General features: G+C 31.4%; 1 protein-coding gene and 1 long non-coding RNA gene across 3 annotated transcripts in view; both read right to left on the reverse strand.

Moving 5' to 3' along the window:
• Positions 1-15,947, reverse strand: part of LOC143079037 (interference hedgehog-like) — a 94,393-nt gene extending 78,446 nt beyond the window's left edge. The window contains exon 1 of one of the 2 annotated variants that reach the window (XM_076254168.1): positions 15,805-15,947. The gene's annotated coding sequence lies outside the window, so the exon portion shown is untranslated. The remainder of the gene's footprint in view (positions 1-15,804) is intronic. The other variant, XM_076254163.1, reaches the window with a different exon arrangement.
• LOC143079033 (uncharacterized) lies at positions 2,017-5,253 on the reverse strand. Its single transcript, XR_012979328.1, has 2 exons — positions 4,401-5,253; positions 2,017-2,586 (listed from the first exon to the last, which is right to left on the reverse strand). It is a non-coding gene; the product is annotated as an uncharacterized LOC143079033 (long non-coding RNA).
• Positions 15,948-21,321: the final 5,374 nt, after the last annotated feature.

The raw sequence follows: 21,321 nt of genomic DNA on the forward strand, positions 1-21,321 counted from the left end.
ATGTCAATGCGGCAAAAAAATGTGAATGACAATTTTGTTTGTGAACACTGATTTGATCTTACCGTGGCAAAGAAATGCATAACTAATCATCGATCTATGCGTGATGATAAAAGGAGATAATGTTTTTTTTATTTATAATATTGAATTTTAAATATGAACTTTGGTGGATAGTTGTTTTATTGGCAATCATACCACATCTGCTTATTTTCATATCGTATGGTTAACATAGAAATATGACTAATCTGACAGATGACCCCTTGATTATACAGGGTGTTCAAACAGCTGGATGTATACATACGAAGCCTCGTAGGGTAAAAAGGGGGAATTTTGCCTACACATGCACCAAGCGTAATTGTCCATTCGGTTTTTTTTTATGGCAGTCCATAAATCTAGCTCCCGTCTTACTTTGCATAACTTTCATAATTGATACTTATCTGCATGTTCTCATCCGTATTATGCTTGAAATACTTGCCAGTGATCATTCAGTATGCACAACTTTAATTTTCATTATGTGCAGTCATATAAAAAAAACGTAATTTCTGGGACTTTTATTTGTTTGACTATGTGATATATCAGTTTATAGTAATTGTTGAAGTCCGTACGGGGACATAATTGTTATCTTCTATGTAAATTGGTCTCTGGTGAAGAGTTGCCTCATAAACAATGACACCCCATCTTCCTCTATACCCTACACAAGGAAGTGGCGCAGGGTATAACATTTTTGACCCGTCCGTCCGTCCATCAGCCAGTCTATCAGTCCTGTTTCTTGTAATCACAACTCCTCTCAAACCGCCCAACAAAATTTCAGGAAACCTTTTTAGATAACAAGGACATACTATGCAGATGTGCATATCGACAGGAAATTATGATTCAAACTTTTTCTAGGAGTTATGCCCCTTTGAACTTATTTGCTTCAATATACTACTGCAAGTTTGTCATCGCATCTCCTCTCAAACCGCACAATAGAATTTTATGAAACCTTTTTAGATAAGGACATACTATTTAGATATACATATTTTTTTCTAGGAGTAAGGCCCCTTTGAACCTATTTGCTTCAATATACTACTGCAACAGTTTGTCACTGCATCTCCTCTCAAACCGCACAACAGAATTTCATAAAACCTTTTTAGATAATAAGGACATACCATGTAGATGTGCATATCGACAGGAAATTACGAATTATTTTTCTAGGAGTTATGCCCCTTTGAACTTATTTGCTACAGTATACAACTGCAAACAGCTTGTCATCGAAACTCCTCTGAAACCACACAACAGAATTTCATGAAACTTTGTAGATAATAAGGACATACTATGTAGATGTGCATATCGACAGGAAATTATCGTGATTTAATTTTTTTTTTCTTAGTTATTTTATTTCTCTAGTGGCAATGTGGGGACTGACTGCCAAAGTGGGGCTGGCTTCAGTTATTTGCAATATAATCCACCAATTAGCCCCCACCCTATGTCGGACTCTGTAACAATCATCCCATCAACCAAATATTTTGAAACATATTTAGAATTCAAGAAACAGACAAGTCAATGAAAATGAGGTTAAGTTCAGATAAACCCTGCAAGACAGACATATTTGTTATTCATTTATTATTTTGTACATAAATCACCCATTAGTTTTCTCATTTTAAATGTTTTAAATTGTTCATTTGTCATTTCGAGACCTTTAAAACCAACTATGCGGAATATGTTTTACTCATTATTGAAGTCCATATGGTGACCTACAGGTATAGTTATTTCTGTGTTATTTGGTCTGTTGTGTCTCATTTACAATCATATCACATCTTCTCATTTGATATTTTAATTTGTGATAAGACATTTAATAATCATTTCATACACCAAATATACATGAAGATGACCTATTGATTACACAATATTGACTACTACATGTACCTATTAGTATTTATTATTTTTGAGTATATGTCCGACATGCTGACGACGGACAGTCAATGGTATACCATAATATGTCCTGAAAACTGGTGTTAAAAAAAAGGCTCAACTAAATCAAATTTTTGAAACGTGATTGATTTTATTCCTCTAATATCTATGAGATCAAATTTATAAAACATCTATTAATATAATTAATTTCAATGTACTAGTATACATGTACGAATTGTTGCCATTTATACATCATGTACATGTACAATCATTAGCTAATCAGCTCTATATTTTCTTTATTTTTATTCTCCTTCACTGTTTTATTTATAAGAGTAGACTCATATATATGATCTGTATTCATCATTGGGACAGGTAGCTATATATATAGGTGAAGTAGGTCCTTTTGATTATATTTTTTTAAAGGATTTTGACAGCACTAAAGCATATACATGTAGTTCCAATTTATAGTTGATCTTAGCTCCTTAAGTGGATTGTGGCAACATATATTGCATATATACATGTAGAATGTTGTTCTTAAGTTTCAGCACTTTACGCATAGTTTCCGGTTGCAAGACTAGAATATGATACTGGCTTCTCATGAAATTCTGTCAGTACTTTGCCAATAGTTTCCAAGTAAAGTTGAACATTCCAAGCTCACTCCTTCCATTTGCAATGTACATGTACAAATGTACTTGCAGCCTGAAATTAAATATCAAGAGTAATTCTGTCAGAAAATCAACAATTATTGACATTCAAAAGCATATAGATGTAGACTAGTTCATAATGGTAATGTGTCCATGGGACACAGATGAGCAGCTGCTTGCATATAAAGGATGAAAAGGGTGACACCACCCAAATTTGTACTTGATCTGAGTGTTGTTGTAGTAAGCATTGCATATAAGTTTCAGAACATTTGGATGAAGCAAACTTGTGTTAAAGAAAGGAACAAAATTTCAGCATTTTTTTAATTTGTAAAGGGGCATAACTCTAGAAAAGTAAAAGCGACCCCACCAAAAATTCAAACTTCATGTGTGTTTGTTGGTACAATGTAGTAAGCATATATATATGCATTAATTGTGTATTAGTTTCATAACGTTGGTAGAGGCAAACTGAAATTGGAGAACAGAAACCAAATTTGGGAGGTACATGCAAGTTTGATAAACTGACAATGCAAGGGTAACCTTAAAAGAACTAAAATGGTCTAAATTAATATGTGTTTATTTGATAATAGGTTCGTTTTCATTTATTTTTGTTTTCCCTTGAGAAAACATAAAATATTTTTTTATAATTTAATTTGGTTGAATATACATGTATATCGAATTTCTGAACAGAAAATAATGAAAATGAGACACAAAAAAAATATAACCAAAAAATAAACCTGTGATAATACTGCTTCTATTGGTACCAGGATGCTTAAAATCAATCCAAAATATTTTTTTTTTTGAAAAAATGTATACACCTATAGTTGTTTTAATGTCTGTGTCATTTTGGTCTTTTGTGGATAGTTGTCTCATTGGCAATCGTACCACATCTTCTTTTTTATATTATATACAATATATATGAACAGCTAAAAATCTCAAGTGACAAATACTTATGGCCGCATTCAGTACATGTTTAACCCTGATACTTCTATTACTAGACCTTAAGACATTTTTGTATACCTAACAGAATTAGGGGGGGGGGGGGGGTAATGGTAAACAAATTGTGATTGATAAAGATGAATCCTTCGTTTGCCTCCTACTGTAGGGTTTATCATTTACAAATTAGACCAATTATATCATATTCTCAAGAAAATAAAGAAGTCAATCAAACCCCAGACCTTAATAGAGGGGTGGACAGGGGTAAGGAGACAGGGGAATGAGGGATCAGGGAAAAGGGGGTATCTTTGAAATATATTTTGTCTTGGGGCAAGGAGATGGAAGAATTGAAGTAAAAAGGAGGGGGGGGGGGTTTAGAGTAAAATGGGAAGGGAAATATAGTTGGGGTCAAGGAGTAGAAACTGTCCCGATGGAAGTTATGGGGTACCCCACATACATATGACCCTAGTCCGAGATTTCTCTGTCAGACGTCCAACGGTTGTTTTGCCAGACAAGCTGGGGCTAATCTCGGACTAATATGAACCTAACTTGGCTACGAAATAAGTTATTAAAAATGATGATTAAAAAAGACTAATTCATTGACACTAACCATTGCTAACGGTAGCGTAAAAATGACAGTAGATGTCATCCCTTCCTCTTCGGCCGTTTGCACACGGATATTTTGCAAAACTGGCCAGACATGTTTACAACTTGTCTGTAAAAGGTAAAATAAACACATAAATAAGATACCAGCTATACCGATCTATAATATTAAACATGGAACAGAAATTGAGCCCGTGCAAGGTTTCAGCCGCAGTGATTTTCAACAGTAGCGAGTATTTTGAGACAACCCCCAAGTTTGTATTTTTCGTTATACTGATAACATTTGGCTGCCTAATATATCGAAATCTTTGTTTTCTTATGTAATAACTCTACCTTCATCGTTGTATATTCGCCACAATGTCTGTTATGCATGTACATGGTCGTATTCATCAATATAGTATGCTGCTCGGCAATGGCGACCTTGAAATTCCTCTGGTCCGATAATGGCGCCAAATTAGAGGGAAGCAACTCGCGCCAGACAAAATTACCGTATTTCACCAAAATAATCAAAATTTCACTTTTTGATAACAAACAGTAATACGCTAACCACATTTATATTCAGCAATCGTTTATTGATATAATTACAAACATTATTTTATTAAAGCCATCAATAAAGAATTCACAATTAAGTAATTAATGGAGTGCAATGAAATCAGACCTTATGGGGTAGAGGGGTTAAACAAAAGCTCGTAACTTTTTTAAAAGCCTGGTGACCCCCATTTTATTTTACCTTAAAATGTTCGAAAAGTTCATAGCTTTGACATATCTGTTTTTAAAAAAAATCTACCGGGGAAATTTTACGAAAAATCGATTAAACCAATAATTTTTGCCTTAAACTAAAATTAGAAAATGCAAAATTTAGACATTAATCTGAAAATAAAAGGATTTTTAAGTCAAAAACAACCAAGGGAAAGGTTTACATTTTAAATTCTAATGTTTTTTCACATAAAAATCATACTGACTTGGTTTTAAAAGTCTTTGAATTTGATGTAACGGTTATTGTTGGAAGGGTGGGCATGTTTGGAAATAGGGTCAAAATCGCACATTTCGCTTCAATTTGAGGAGAAAACGAGCCTGGTGACCCCCTTTTTTCTTTGCATTTTTGGATTCAGCATAAAAAAATCTACAGAATATGTGAAAATAAAAAAATTCTACCGGGGGTCACTATTGGGGTGAGCCACCTTAACTGTTTAAATTCCTCTTTCATGTTTTCATTGGTAACTCTGAACAGAAGCTGCCAATGAGATACTAGTCCAAATGTTCTGTGGGCAACAGTTCTTGTACTGGGTTAAATGGAACCTATCTACTTGTCTGACTTTGTCACAGCCTAACAGAGAAAAAAGTGCCTTAGCATTAGACATACATGATTTGTTATTTGAAAAAGACTATAAGCTATAAATGACAAATTAAGAATGTTTTTGTGATCCATAAAAGTCAAGTTTATTTAGCATGATCTTAACACTTGGGCAGTGCTTGCAGTATTTGTCAGTAATTGTTGAATACATGTGTGAAAACTTGCACAATTATTATCAGAAAGTGATCAAGTGCACCACCTTCAAGAACCCCAAGACACGAGGGTCTAAAGGTGTCACTTGAATCCAAGAAATAATGGTTTGTCTTTTAAAATTTTGAGACCTTACATTTGATCAAAATATCTGCTGCAGAGAAAGAAAGTTCAGCTGTTTAAACAACATGTTTTCAGAGTGTATGAATGAAGAGATACAAAGTAAACAGTTATGAAAGAGTAATTGAGACCACAAGACGAGCGAAACAAAAGACCGTTATGTCTTTATACTGAGTAAAGAAGTTCATATTCATGACATGCAATCCATGCTTGTAGTGGTAAAGCAACATTCACAATGATCAAGATAAAAGAACCAAAAAGTGGAAGTGGATGCTTTGAAGCGAGAACTAATATGGGGCAACATGGATTATTGGTTAATGCATAAGACTTTTTACTGTTCCTTTCCTAACATTACCTTGGTGGCCTCAGGTCTCCCTAACCCCTTTTCATATTCCTGGAACTGCTACTGATGTTTTTTCCCTGGGTTTTGGTAATGCTTAAAATATTGCAGTTTTGTTCTCCTCTAATATATATTAACTTAAATATACCTTTCTACTAAATAGAAATTATTTTTGATAGAATATTAAACAAAATAACAAAAATATAAGTTAAAATCTCAGATAGAACATGTCTATGTCTACGTAATGCTTCAGTTTCAGTATAATGTAAGAAAATTCATCAGTATCTAATGTCTGATGCATAACTCCTTAAAAACTAATTACATGTGTGAGAAGTTTCACAATTTTTATGAAAGCGTTATTGAGTGCATCACCTTCTCTAAGAACATTATAGGCCTATAAGATATCTAAATATATATACACACTATCATTACAAATTGTTCAAATTATGATACAAGACATACTGATAATATTGGGTTATTGAGAACAGATATAATTAAACCTGAAGTAATGAGGATTTAATAGAAAAAATAGGAGGGTCTAGGATCAAAACTCGGATGAAAAGTCAGAATTTCAAACAACAAATTTTCTAAAAACAATGACTAAAAGAAGTGAGCATACACATCAGCTAAATTTCATCCAGATGGACAAAGCTTGAAATTTTTTTGAAATAAATGAGATATGTGGTATGATAGCCAATGAGACCATATTCCACTAAGAGATCAAATGGTATAGATTTGTTACAAGCAACTATAGATCATTGTGCAGCTTTCCACAATATCTCTTTACAGACCTGGTTTCATTGCATTGGCGGATCATGGGGGAGGAGGGGGAGGGAACCCCCCCTTTTTTTTTGGCAATGCATTTGAATGGGAGCATGTAGTTTACTCTGGGTTGGGAACCCCCCTTTTTCAAATGGCTTGATCTGCCCCTGCATTGACAAGCTGCAAGGTACCAAACAAACATTTGATTCAACCAATACTATTAGACTTAAGTTGGACTAATTCCTTGTAAAAGATTACTTAATTTTTATTCAGGTGCTTATTTTATCAATTGTTTGACCAGAGACCATTACTTTCATATTGATCGACTTTAAAAGCAGTCCAAGTGCTGAATTTAAACTTAGGAACAGCCTGAAAATCACTCTTGAGTACCCATACAGACCCCAAGTCTTCCACAGAATTATCTTCAGTATATATAAGTTTAAGTAGCTCTTGAAACCTCATGAAATCATTATTTTGATAGCAAAAGATTTATTGAATTCCATCAGCTACACTTACTATGTAGTGTATAAAACAAATAAAATAGAATTGATATAACTAAACCAAGTCAACAAAACAAAGCTTACTGCAAAAGAATAACAGGCATTAAGACTTCTTTGGTGCAATCTTATATCTTACATTTTAGGAACTTAACATAGAATATTTTGGACTATGTACATGTAATACCATCTTTTATCACAATGATTAATGAAATATTGAGTATCCAGGTTAGACAACTCATTGTTTGTGAAACTAATCTTTATCACAAAGCTTATACCTTGGTTTTTAGCTCTATCTCTTGAAGCATTTTGTCCTGAATGCCCTTGGTTAATATTAATTTAGAAATGACTTTGAATACAGTACACCCAGGAGTTCACCCTTTCATGTATTCAAAGGAGCAAATGCCTACTGAAGATGTAATATGTGCAAGTCAAAAAGATGCATTTAATAGGCCCAAAAGAAACAGATCAAAAAATAAATTTAAATGGTAAACATAGAAAAATTTAGAAATTTATATATAACCTAATCACAAATAACTATGCATAAATTAATGAATGAACAAAATCTACTTACTACTATTCATATTACACCAATAATCCAGTACAAAAAAAACAAGTAAAGAAGTCTCATCACTTTCATCCAAATTAGTATGGACACCTAACATGACAATAAATCCAACCTTTCAGTTTCAATAACAAAAGTTCAATGTCAAACAATTTCAATCTGTCAGTCATCCATTGTTAACCAAGACCTCTAATACAAAACAAAATCACTATGACAACTTAAATGACATTTTAGAAATTAGATTTCATTGCAGTGGTCAGCATGTTGAATGTGGGTGGCCATATTTTGAAAGAAAGTGCATCGAACATGACAGAAATGGAACAATAATGGTGGTTATTTTTCTATTGTTGTCCTATGCTGTTTATGAAATATGAAAAAAACATGGTTAGCTTAACACTCTCTACCTTTATTTGTATTGAAATAAAACATGGGCTGATAAAGGCTCAAAATCAAATATGGAAAGAGTCTAGCTATCTTAAAGCTTCAGCAATGTTTATATAATCCTATCTCTATAAGCAGCTTCTTTTTCCAAGGCATTATCTGTAAACTTTTAGGATGAAAATTATAGTAAACAAAAAGAATTAAAAAATGTATCCAAGAATGTAGAATGTGCTATGAAGTTAACAATGGACAATGCGGTTAGACAAAAAACGAAACCAAAATAAGACTGTTTTATACCAGTGATGACAAAGCCAATGATAAAATCATGTCATTTTTTTCAGATGACACCAATACTTGTACAAGGATATACTATTATCCTATTGAAAGATCAGAAGGTTAGAACTATGTTTTAAACAATATCTTTATGATGTAGCATGTTAAGTGTCTAACTAACAATGATCATTTCATCCTTGATTTCATTTCTGGCGACACCAGTAAAAATGTTGTATAAAATTACTTTCTACTGTTTCAATTTATTTAATTGTCACATAAAAAATGTATTTTTTTAAATATGAGAAATGATAACAAAAATAAATTCAATTGTAAGTCGACCAAGAAAAAAACTGCAAATCATCATTTTGTCTCCATAATCACTTTGATATAAAAAATATCTCAACATAGGCCAATCAAACCAGAGAAAATTGAGTTCCATTTAACTAAATAGCCAATCAAAAAGTAATAAAATTTTGATCCCTGATAATAGTTTTATACAGTAATCATAACCTTAATTGTGTCACTTTATTTGGATTTTATGATCTTGTATTATTTTATTACTTCACCTAACACAGATTTAGTCTGATGGTTTAAAAGTGAATTTTATTGAGTATTTTGTCAGCCTACCCTATTAACAATTAGTAGATAAAACTCCTCATAAAACAGAGTTGGTAATTTAATACTACCTCATCACAACATCATACTCCGAAGGTATTTGGTTAAAATCAAATTTAAATTAAAGTTTAATGTCCATGTACATCTTCAGCAAAGTACAAATACCTTTCAATTAAGGAATAGCACCCCATTTTTGTAATATTGTAGAATGCACACAGAAATATTAAAATAAGTAGGTTTAATTGCAAGAGCTATTCACCAAAAGCCAATTTTATGATGTCAACTACAGGTCACTGTATGCCTCCAACAATGGCTAAAAACCTTACCTTAAAGTAAGCTATAAATGTCCCCAGGATAGGAACACTGTTCTTGCTTTTTTATTGTTTCCATGTACAGTGGATCCATTATAATAAACAGGATACTAATGTTTGTTGGTTTAATGGCTTGAAGCTAACAAAATATAGATTTCCTGTAGGACAGTTTTGTTGAACTAGTTAAAACCACAAATCAAGTGTTCACAAAACTAAAATAATTCCTTAAGTATCCACAAAGCTTCAAGTTTTCGTCAAAGTCAAATAAGTACATGTACCTTGAAAATAAATTAATCCATTGCATATCATTGTATTTATTTTTTACAATTGTTAATTTAAGTGAAGCATAAATTACATATTGTTCTATTGAAATTTCTCCTCTTTTGAGACAATTAACCAGAGTGGCAGAGCACAGAGAAACCTCTACAACAGTCAGTCCTAAAGTGGTAGTTCAGACACCTTAACTAGTACAGATTGGTTCTAAGAATTATGTCCAAGGACTAAAATCTTACTCAAATAGCTATCACTTAATGTCATATGCTTTCAATGTTAAATCATTCAAAACGAAATGAGCAAGGTCAAAGGTCTAATAGAAAAGTGACATGATACATTTACAGAAATTCAGTTTTAACAAAATTTCTATGACAGATAATAGCCCCTTCAACCTGACATGTTAAGAACCTTGGCCATATTACAACTTTTTGGACATGATAAGGGCACAAGAAGTCAAGTCAACAATAATTCTATTACTTCAACAATAACCTGTTCATAGTGACACTAACAAGACGGTCAAAAGACCTTGCTCAAATTGTGGTCGTCTGACAATAAAATCTTAATGACAACCATTCACAGCTTCTCAGACACTCACAAGATTGTCTCCCTTTCCAATATAATACAATTCAATATTTCCCCACTTTAAAGTGCAATAATAGTGTATTGTAGTAAGAATTGGGTAATACAGGGGGAATTCAATCTTCTCTATCAATTCTATAATTAAAATGATGGTTTGTGGATCCAACAATAGACATTGTACCGAACAGCAAGCCAGTAATTAAATCGGTGATGGGAGTGACCGTTCATATCAATGATAATAGCCGTCCATGTCACTTAAGAAATATGATCACTTTCTTTTTCATCAAGTTCGGTCAACTGGTCCAACGTCAATGGTCACTGGACCATGTGACTGCCGATGTCTGCATGAGTTATTTATGATATTGGTTTATTCATTAGATCATCATGTACCAAATGAAATGACCAATGCTAATATAAAAATTAAAGCAGTCATAGATCACAAGTATTGTCACAGACTCTGGACGTGTCCTCAGGTCACATTTTCAGTAAATCACACGACATATCACTTTTTAAACATATTAAGTCCAACTCTGAAGGAAATGGTAATTTACACTTAATATAAAATCTCATTTGTCATCATTAATGGTCAAAATAGCCAGCACTTAGTGACCACAATGTCAATATCTAAATGACCAAAAACTGACCAAAAACCACAAATCAGAACTTCCTCAGTGGTCACATGAAAAACACTTTTAAAATCTTTACTATGAAAGATTAAACATAGATAGAAAAGATGAAAAACCTTACTCCTTCTCCTACTTCTATATCCAAGTTCATTGAAAATGGGGTTTCTGCAATATATGTACTAATATTTCTACATTTGAGTATATCTTCCTTACAATTATGATCTGTCATCATAAACCTCTATTACAAGAGAATCATATTTCATTAGTAAGTAAGTCTTCACAATATTGTCAGTTCTGAAATGGAAAAGGTCCCATCACTCAACTAAGTCCTTTGGAATATTATAACTGATGAGACATGAACAGATTGCCCAAGGATACAGTCAAATCACTCATATGGCACCCTTGGAATGGAACAGCAGACAAAATAGGACATCCTAGAGGAACTTGTCAAAATCTTCCGATAAGAAGCAAATACTCTGATTTCCTCTGATGAATTATTTGAATTGTAAATGGACAAGATGTCTACAGACTGGTTTATTGAGATTGATAGATTTTTGGTGTTTTAAAGCCACTTTTAAGTGCCACTTTTGGGCTATATTGTGGGACCAGTTTTTGTTGGAGGAAGCCAGAATGAACCATAGATTTTTGAATCCTGGCAATTGAATCTTTTTTAAATTGAGGAACAAATTTGATTCTTTTGCAAAATCATTACTAAAATCAAAATATTATTATAAAATTCTCAGGATTCAAGATATAATTTGCTATATTTTAGTAACATGGATCTTTCTAATTCATGAGAATTTATAGGTAGCCAAAAAATGATCTAACGACTAAAATAACACTTTGCACATCGAAAGATCTTTTCTAGCTTTAACTTCATCAGGAACACTCAATCCCTGCAAGCAATTCAAAGAGATGTTTGAACACAGAGAAATATCAGGAGTTAAATGACTAATAGGGACCTAAAAATGAAAGCCAAATTCAGCAAAGGTCAACTTAAAATAAGGGAGCTGGAACTTCAGTTTCTTAATATTTCTCTTATTCGTTAACATTTATTAATGCATTTCATTCGTAAATGAATGAACAGGGAATAGTAGTTTGTATAAAAGTGTGATGTGATGTCAAAGTGAATAAAACCTCAAGTACTTGACATAAAACCTTTGTCACTGATATTATAACAATAATAGTCCTATCAATATAACCTTTCACTATTTAGAAATGCTTCCAGAATTTAATTTTATCACAATACAGCTTCCAAAAAGACTGCCACTTAAAGATATTGGTGACTGGTAAGGAAGACCCCTTAATATTCAAAATGTCCTCCATATTTTGACTCCTGTCTCTCTCCTAACAAAAGCATGAATCAATTCTGAAATTTAAATTAAATCTGATCTAAAAGTCATTTAATCATTGAAACTTCCAAGTCCACGGTGACAGCTTGATTTAATAGGAAGGAGACTAAACAATTTTTTCTAGTTTGATTTTTACATTAATGATAATTTTTTGAGACTTAAATGATCCAAGTACAGTGAATACTTTTGTTTACATTTTTTGTTTATTTCTATCGACAGTATAATATTTCATTGAAAACATGACTAAGTCAGAAAAGTCAAAATCAAAACTACGAAAATTTCTGAAGCCAATATTCAAACTTTTTAATGGATTGAATTCCTTTGAATCATGTTTTTGTCAGAGAGTGACTGAAATGCACCATGTATTCAATGGTGTGTTTTTTTCTTTATCAATTTGTATTTAGCATTTTATTTTCATATTCAAATCAGAAATTTTGACTATAGATTTCTTAAACTCCATTCAAAAGTTTTGGCAATTTAATTACAGAAAAATATTTTGATATCTGACAGTTGTGCATTGTTATTTTTTTTTAAATGAGTACAATTAGAATTAAATATCAGGAAATTTAAAGATATGAAATAAATGAATCACTATCATTATTAATTCACCTTTTTGAAATGTTTTAGATAAAAAAAAGTCCTAAATATTTGTTTCTATAAAAAATATGAACAGTAAATCTGCCCATCAGAAGAGAGAATAGTTCTTGTAATTCAGTCTTTTTGAATAAGATTTGTATTCTTTCAACTTTTATAAAATAAAACATCCCTATAAAACCACAGCCTTTAAAATGTGTAAATTTTCTGATTAAATACTCAAAGGTAGGACGGTTAAGTAGAAATTAGAATTGTTTGTAATATAATCTAGCTACTGACCATTTTACAATTATGACTAAAATATAAGATTTTATGGGCCAACAAATATTACATTTCCTATTAGATGTATTGATACAGCAGACAAAAAATCTACCAAATATATTCTGTATTTTAGACAAATGACGCTTCCTCCACAGGAGAACTCGTAAACTTCAAATATTGATGGATCACATCCCTACGAAAATCATTTTAATATCTTACTGAGAAAAAATAGATTTATTGTAAGAAGTTATGTTGAATGCAGGACATAGGCAGAGAATTGTCCCGTCAGTATAAATGGGCATTGTGTAGTAGAAATATATTTAATAGCCATCAATAAAATGGAATTTTAAATTCTCTCTTTCATCTTTTACGCCCATAAACAAAAATTTAAAAACCACGACAGTATTTCTTTTAATATGATTTTTCACGCTTTTCTTATGAATTGTGGGATTTAAGTTTTTTGCACTTTACTAATGAATGTAGCAGAAGTTAGACCCCTTTGAAATTTGATGAAATCTCCTAAAGTATGAGGTTTATATTCATATTAAATGTATTTAACTTCTTCACAGAAAAACTGCAAACTGTTGATGTACTTTGTATAAATACTAAAGAAAAACTGGCAAAAAAAATCCTGCTTTTACTCATTCTATGTAACAGACTTCAAAGAAGTTAGAATTAATAACCTTTCGGGTAATCTATCTTCTTTTTATCTTTCTTTCAAATAAATCTTCAGAAATATTTGACATAATATGGATAAACACCCCAAAAAAAATTCACATGTTAATAATTATAGTTTCCTCATATGAAATTATTTATCTAAAAACAAATTTTTAACTCTAGAAACAGGTTTTAAATTTTAATAGTGAATTTCATATCAAATTCTTAAAAATATTAGAAACAGAGGCAAAATGTTAACTGTGAGAAGCAGGTTCAAAATTAAACAGTAAATTTCATATCATTTCTCAAAATTATTAGAAACAGTGGCAAAATGCTAACTCTAGAACCAGGTTTTAAATCAAACAGTGAATTTCATATCATTTTTCAAAAATATCAGAAACAGAGACATCAAGACCATTACTAGAAATCTGTTCAGAGACTCAAGAAACAGGTTTTGAAATTTAACAGTGCAATTTCATATCATTTATCAAAGATATTAGAAACAGAGTCAAAATGTGAACTCTAGAAGCAGGTTTTAAATCAAAGTGAATTTCATATCATTTCTCAATATTTTTAGAAATCGAGGCATCCTGACCACTACTAGAAATCTGTTCACAGACTCTAGAAACAAACTAAACAGTGAATTTTGTATCATTTTTAAAAAATATTAGAATTTGAGGCATCAGGACCATTACTAGAAATTTGTTCACAGCTGGTTTTATCTTAATTAACTACTTGTAAACTGATATGACTAGGAAAATGATGTGTATTGCCCAAAGCTTGACACTTTTATCACTTCTAAAACCTCTACATGTATAAATTATTACTTCCAATCAAATCAAATCTTTCTATTTCATATAGTAAAACAATATAGGTAATAAATCAATAAAAAAATATCAAAGAAAATAAAAAATACATGTATATGGTATGAAGCTATTCATGGCTAAAAAAACACTTCTGTCAGAAATGAAACTGTTTGTTGTAAAGTAATGATAATTATCTGTAATGTAATTCAATTCATGTTAAATATGAATAATTTATGTCTCGTTTGAGTTTTTGTGACATGTAAAATTAACATGATGTAGATTTTAATAGTAATTTACATTGTTCTATTATTACCTGACCACATGAATTATTTTCATAATCAGTTTTTTTTCTTCAAATATTCATTTCTTTTTGATGATCAAATAAGATATATTGTTTCTTTGTTTTTCATTCTCTCTAGTTTTCTGTGGATGGGATTTTTTTTTTTTTTTTTTTTTTTTTTTTTTTTAAAAATGGAAGCAGAAACCGAATTCAAATTTTAAGATAACATTTCACATTCAGAAATTCTTCAATCAAAATCCATCAGTTTTTATTACAAGAGAATAATTTATTTGCCTTTTTTTCTAAATTGAAATTTGGCGAGAAATAAAAGTACATTTTGATAAGAGAGATCATATGTCCATGTTCTTGTATGCCTCTCTAATTTGTTTACACACACATTCAAATAATTTCACACTCACTCCACATGGGGATGATAAAAAACACATAAAATTTGTTTTATGTTGGTAACAAACTATGAGTATGTATTGATAAGTTTTATGTAACTGTATTTCTACGTTGAGGCTAGAGCGTTAGGATGTTGATAGTATTAACTCCATATGCTCCTTAGTGAATTTTAACTGTTTTCTAGGGCTAGTAAACATATATTTAAACATTTTATGAGAGGTATTAAAATGAAAATATGAGAAATTACTGTAAATTGATAGGTTTTATAGCATTTTCTTTAAATGTTATTTTTCCACTTGAATGAATGAAAACATGCACAATAAAAAGTTTAGCAAAATTTAATTTGACATTAATTATCATAAACTGTAAAAATTAAAAGTAGGGATATAAGTAAGATGCAATCTGATACAATATATAGTTCACAGGTCGGTGAAAGTTTTTTTTTATCATTTTACGTATTGTTTGTAGATTACAGGTAAATTATTGTTTACCTGGCTGTATTTACGATGTAAATAAAACATACAATACTTACTTACCTTAATCAAGACAAAAATTAAGATTTATCCACAAAAAAGCTTTAAAAGTCACAAAATCCACTAAAAGTCATAAAATTTGACAATAAATGCTTGCAGACCTTCAGAATAACATACAGATCACATACTGAAGCAATCCATTTTGTATGGCTGTAGTATAACATAGCGCTCTGCCCACTGGGGCGTACCACTACATAATGACAGAGAAAAATAGCTCTATACTCAACGGCTTTAGTCGCTCAACCAACCAAGCCAATTGTTCAAAGAAAAATATAATTTATTATATTTAAATAAGTGTTGACACTTGGAGGATGAAAAATGAGAAATTTATTAATTTAATTAGATAGAATCCAAATATGGCTAAATCCTTGTACTAATGCGTTTTTTAGCGTTTCTTTTTTTCAGATGAAGTTATAGGGAAGATTATACTAGAAGTAGGGAGGACATATCTTATAGGTCTAACTATCTCTCATAAATATGATTAATTAATTTTAGTTGCTAACTGAAATGTGCTGTTTTTAACGTGGAAATGACTTTTTAATGCTGCCAAGAAATCTCTTGCAGCTTTTTGTTTATGAGTGTAATAAAATATCTATTTACTGTTCCTTGTAAAAGCTGAAAAAGGGGGGACTGTTTTTAAGATTTTTAGTCTTTTGTTTTCTACAAAATATGTATTTGTCCTTTTTCTATTGTCTCATTTATAAGCAAAAACATTGAAGATCTGTGAATAGTTTAAATTGAATATTAAATCTAAGTAATTTCAATTACTTTCCAGTTTCAAGAATTGGTACAGGAGACACTTTATACACACAACAAATTGGTAAAAAACTTTTATGCTTTTTATATTAAATAAACTAGAGGCTCTCAAGAGCCTGTGTCTCTCACCTGTTACTGTATTTACTGATGTCGGCCATCTTGGTTGGTAGGCGTGGTCATTAGACACTTTTTTCAAATAGAAACCCTAGTAATGATTGTGGCCGAGTTTGGTTAAATTTGGCCCATAGATTTAGAAAAGAAGATTTTTGTACAAGTTTCAAAAATGACGAAAAGTTGTTCAATAATAACTATAAAGGGCAATAACTCCTAAAGGGGTCCTCTAACAATTTTGATTATGTTGACTTATTTGTAGATCTTACTTAACAGTTTATCTCTATGTATAATAGTATTCGAGATAATAACCAAATCTGCAAAATTTTCTTAAAATTACCAGCAACCCATTAACGGGTTGTCAGATTCATCTGAAAATTTGTGAGGGGATAGATCTTATTCTGATGGACATTTAAATCTTTAAAGATTTGCCCTTAATGTCTTAGTTTCAAAGATATAAAGCAAAAACTGCATTTGACCACTATGTCCTAATTTTAGCCATGTCGGCCATTTTGTTTGGTAGGACGGGTCGTCAGACACATTTTTTAAACTATATACCACAATGATAATTGTGGCCAAGTTTGGTTAAATTTGGCCAAATAGTTTCAGAGAAGAATATTTTTGTACAAGTTGCAAAAAATTACGAAAAGTTGTTTAAGATATTTCTTTTATTATAACTTTTGAACCATTTGAGATAATTTTAAAATGTAAAGTGTTCTGATTTCAATGTTTTATGCTCTATCAAATCAAATGGTTGATTTTATCTAATAAATCTATTGTGAAAATTTCATGTGGCATACCTACAATTTGAATGCTGTTTATTTTTTAACTGCATGGACATAGCAGTGTACTTTTTTTCTTATAGTGTGATCATAGCAGTTTACCTTATTTTCCAGCTTCTCTCCTAAACTAGTGTTACATGCTACAAGCTACAGATTCCATATCCCCTTCCTACAAAAAAACCCAAGTCTTCTTTAAAACTAGAGGCTCTAAAGAGCCTGTGTCGCTCACCTTGGTCTATGTGAATATTAAACAATGGACACAGATGGATTCATGACAAAATTGTGTTTTGGTGATGGTGATGTGTTTGTAGATCTTACTTTACTAAACATTCTTGCTGCTTACAATTATCTCTATCTATAACAGTACTTCCTGTGGGAAATGTTAATGAAAATCTTCAAATTTTAAGAAAATTGTTAAAAATTGACTATGAAGGGCAATAACTCCTTAGGGGGTCAATTGACTATTTTGGTCATAGTGACTTATTTTTAGTTCTTACTTGGCTGTACATTATTGCTGTTAACAGTTTATCTCTATCTATAATAATATTCAAGATAACAAAAAAAACAGCAAAATTTCCTCAAAATTACCAATTCAGGGGCAGCAACCTAACAACCGATTATCCGATTCATCTGAAAATTCCAGGGCAGATAGATCGTGACCTGATCAACAATTTTACTTCCTGTGAGATTTGCTCTTAATGCTTTGGTTTTTGAGTTATAAGCCAAAAACTGCATTTTACTCCCATGTTCTATTTTTAGCCATGGCAGCCATCTTGGTTTGTTGGCCGAGTTACCGGACACATTTTTTTAACTAGATACCCCAATTATGGCTAAGTTTGGTTAAATTTGGCCCAGTAGTTTCAGAGGAGAAGATTTTTCTAAAAGATTACTAAGATTTACGAAAAATTCGTAAGGGTTCCGCGGAACGCAGTGTCTCGCCTACTTTTGCTGTTAATCGCAGACTCAACAAAATGAGGAAAAACATCAATAAAAATTTCCCTCTCGATACTGTCTTTTGATTGAAAGAAGCTTCCAAGTTTGGTAAAAAATCCAGGATAGTTTATGAATCTAATAAATGTTGTATAAACTTTAACTGCAGACTGTATGTAATGTTAACTGGAAGAAAAACTAAGTCCATTGATAAGTAAAATACGGAAAAAGTGAATTTTTTTTTTACAAAATTTACTTCTGAATAATATCTTATGATCAGAAACAAGCTTCTGTCTAAGTTTGGTAGAAATCCAGGATAGTTTAAGAACATTATAAAAATTTTAAAAACTTAAACCACAGAGTGAATGTTTTGTTTCTGGCAAAAAAACTAAGTCCATTTATAAGTAAAATACAGAAAAGTGGAAATTTATTTTTACAAAATTTTCTTCTTGATACTATCTTATGATTATAAACAAGCTTCTGTCCAAGTTTGGTACAAATCAAGGATAGTTTATGAAAGTTATTAAAATTTTAAAAACTTTAACCACAGAGTGAACGTAATGTTTCCTCGCAGAAAAACTAAGTCAATTTATAAGTAAAATACGGAAAAGTGGAATTTATTTTTCACGCCACACATTTTTTAAACGAGATACCCCAATGATGATTGTGGCCAAGTTTGGATTAATTTGTCCCCGTAGTTTTAGAGGAGAAGATTTTTGTAAAAGATAACTAAGATTTACGAAAAATGGTTAAAAATTGACTAAAAAGGGCAATAACTCCTAAAGGGGTCAACTGACCATTTCGGTCACGTTGACTTATTTGTAAATCTTACTTTGCTGAACATTATTGCTGTTTACAGTTTATCTCTATCTATAATAATATTCAAGATAATAACCAAAAACAGCAAAATTTCCTTAAAATTATCAATTCAGGGGCAGCAACCCAACAACGGGTTGTCCGATTGATCTGAAAATTTCAGGGCAGATAGATCTTGACCTGATAAACAATTTTACCCCATGTCAGATTTGCTCTAAATGCTTTGGTTTTTGAGTTACAAGCCAAAAACTGCATTTTACCCCTATGTTCTATTTTTAGCCATGGCAGCCATCTTGGTTGATTGGCCGGGTCTCGCCACACATTTTTTAAACTAGATACCCCAATGATGATTGTGGCCAAGTTTGGTTTAATTTGGCCCAGTAGTTTCAGAGGAGAAGATTTTTGTAAAAGTTAACGACGACGGACGCAAAGTGATGGGAAAAGCTCACTAAAAACTCTAATTTCATTATGTCCAAAGCAAAAATAATTTTGATACATTAAGATTAAACTATGACCTGTTATCTTTTTCAAAACTTTAAAACTGCAATGCTGTAAGGAATTACTTTAATATTCTTTATACAGTTGTAAAATGAGATGTTTCCATTGTAAAATGTTGTCTTTAATCTAACAAAAACAAAAATCCTTCATATTAAAGCATAAAATGTCAGAAAAAATTGACACTACTGTTTGGGATGTTCATGACAGTTGTTAAATTAGACCCTTAAGAGCCTGTACTACATATCTAGTTTTATGTGCATCTTCACAACTACAACTTCTGTCCAAGTTTGGTAAAAAATCCAGGATAATTTCAGAAACTTTTATAAAAATTTTAAAACTTTAATAACAAGCGTGTATATAATGTTAACTGGCAGAGAAGTTCATTTATAAGTAATATACGGATAAAAAAGATTTTTTTTAACAAAATTTACTTCTAGATACTATCTTATGATCATAAACAAGTCTCTGTCCAAGTTTGGTAGAAATCCAGGATAGAATCAGAAAGTTAATAAAATTTCAAAACATTAATCACAGAATGAATATTTGTGGATGCTGCAGACAACAGAATGTAGGAATGCTATGTCTAGCTTTTAAGACAAAAATCAAGGCTTGACAAAAAGCAGTAAAATTTGACATGAAAGCGACTGGTAAAATTGACCCTCCACAAATGTGTACTTGATCTGAGTTTTGTAGTAATAAATATTAGTTATAAGTCTCATAACATTTGGTTGAGGCAAACTTAGGTAAGAACAGAAACGAAAAATTCAGCAATTTTTCCATTTGTAAAGGGGTAAAACTCTAAAACAGTAAATGTGACACCGCCAAAATCCAAACTCCATCTGTATTTTGTTTTAATTAGCATTGTGTATAAATTTCAAACCATTTGGTTGAATCTAACTTAAGATAGAGAACAGATTAAAAAAAATCAGTAATTTTTCCATTTGTAAAGGGGCATAACTCTAAAACAGATAAGATGACACCATCAGAAATCAAAGTTGATCTTTCTTTTGTGGTTATAAGTATTTTGTTTAAGTTTCTTAGCATTTGGTTGAGGATTACTAAAGCTGTATTGAAACAGTCAGCATTTTTTTACATTTGTAAAGGGGGCATAATTTTAGAACGTTTAAAGTGACACCATTAAAATACACACTTTATCTGTATTTTGTGGTAATAAGCAATGTGTGTAAGTTTCCTAACATTTGGTTGAGGCAAACTTAAGTTAGAGAACAGAAATGACAAATTCAGCATTTTTCCATTTGTAAAGGGACATAACCCTAGAACTGTTTAATGACGCCACTAAAATTCACTTGATCTGCGTTTTGTAATAATTAATCATTTTGTATGTGTTAATTATTAAACATTTGGATGAGGCTTCTGTTAGATCTCAACATTCTCAAAATTTCTGCCCTTCAGATTTTGTATATCTAAAGCGGTTTTCTAGATAATGGACAAAACCAGCATTTTACCTCTGTGTTCTATTTTTAGCCATGTCAGCAATATTAGTAGGCAAGCTGGGTCATCAGACATACCCTAATGATGAATTTTTTATCAAATTTGGGCAAAAATTTTCAGGAGTAGTTTTTTTTAAACATTTAGAGACTACAAGGAAAATGGATGCCAACTGACG

This window comes from Mytilus galloprovincialis, chromosome 6 (genome assembly GCF_965363235.1).
Source record: "Mytilus galloprovincialis chromosome 6, xbMytGall1.hap1.1, whole genome shotgun sequence".
Lineage (NCBI taxonomy): Eukaryota > Metazoa > Mollusca > Bivalvia > Mytilida > Mytilidae > Mytilus > Mytilus galloprovincialis.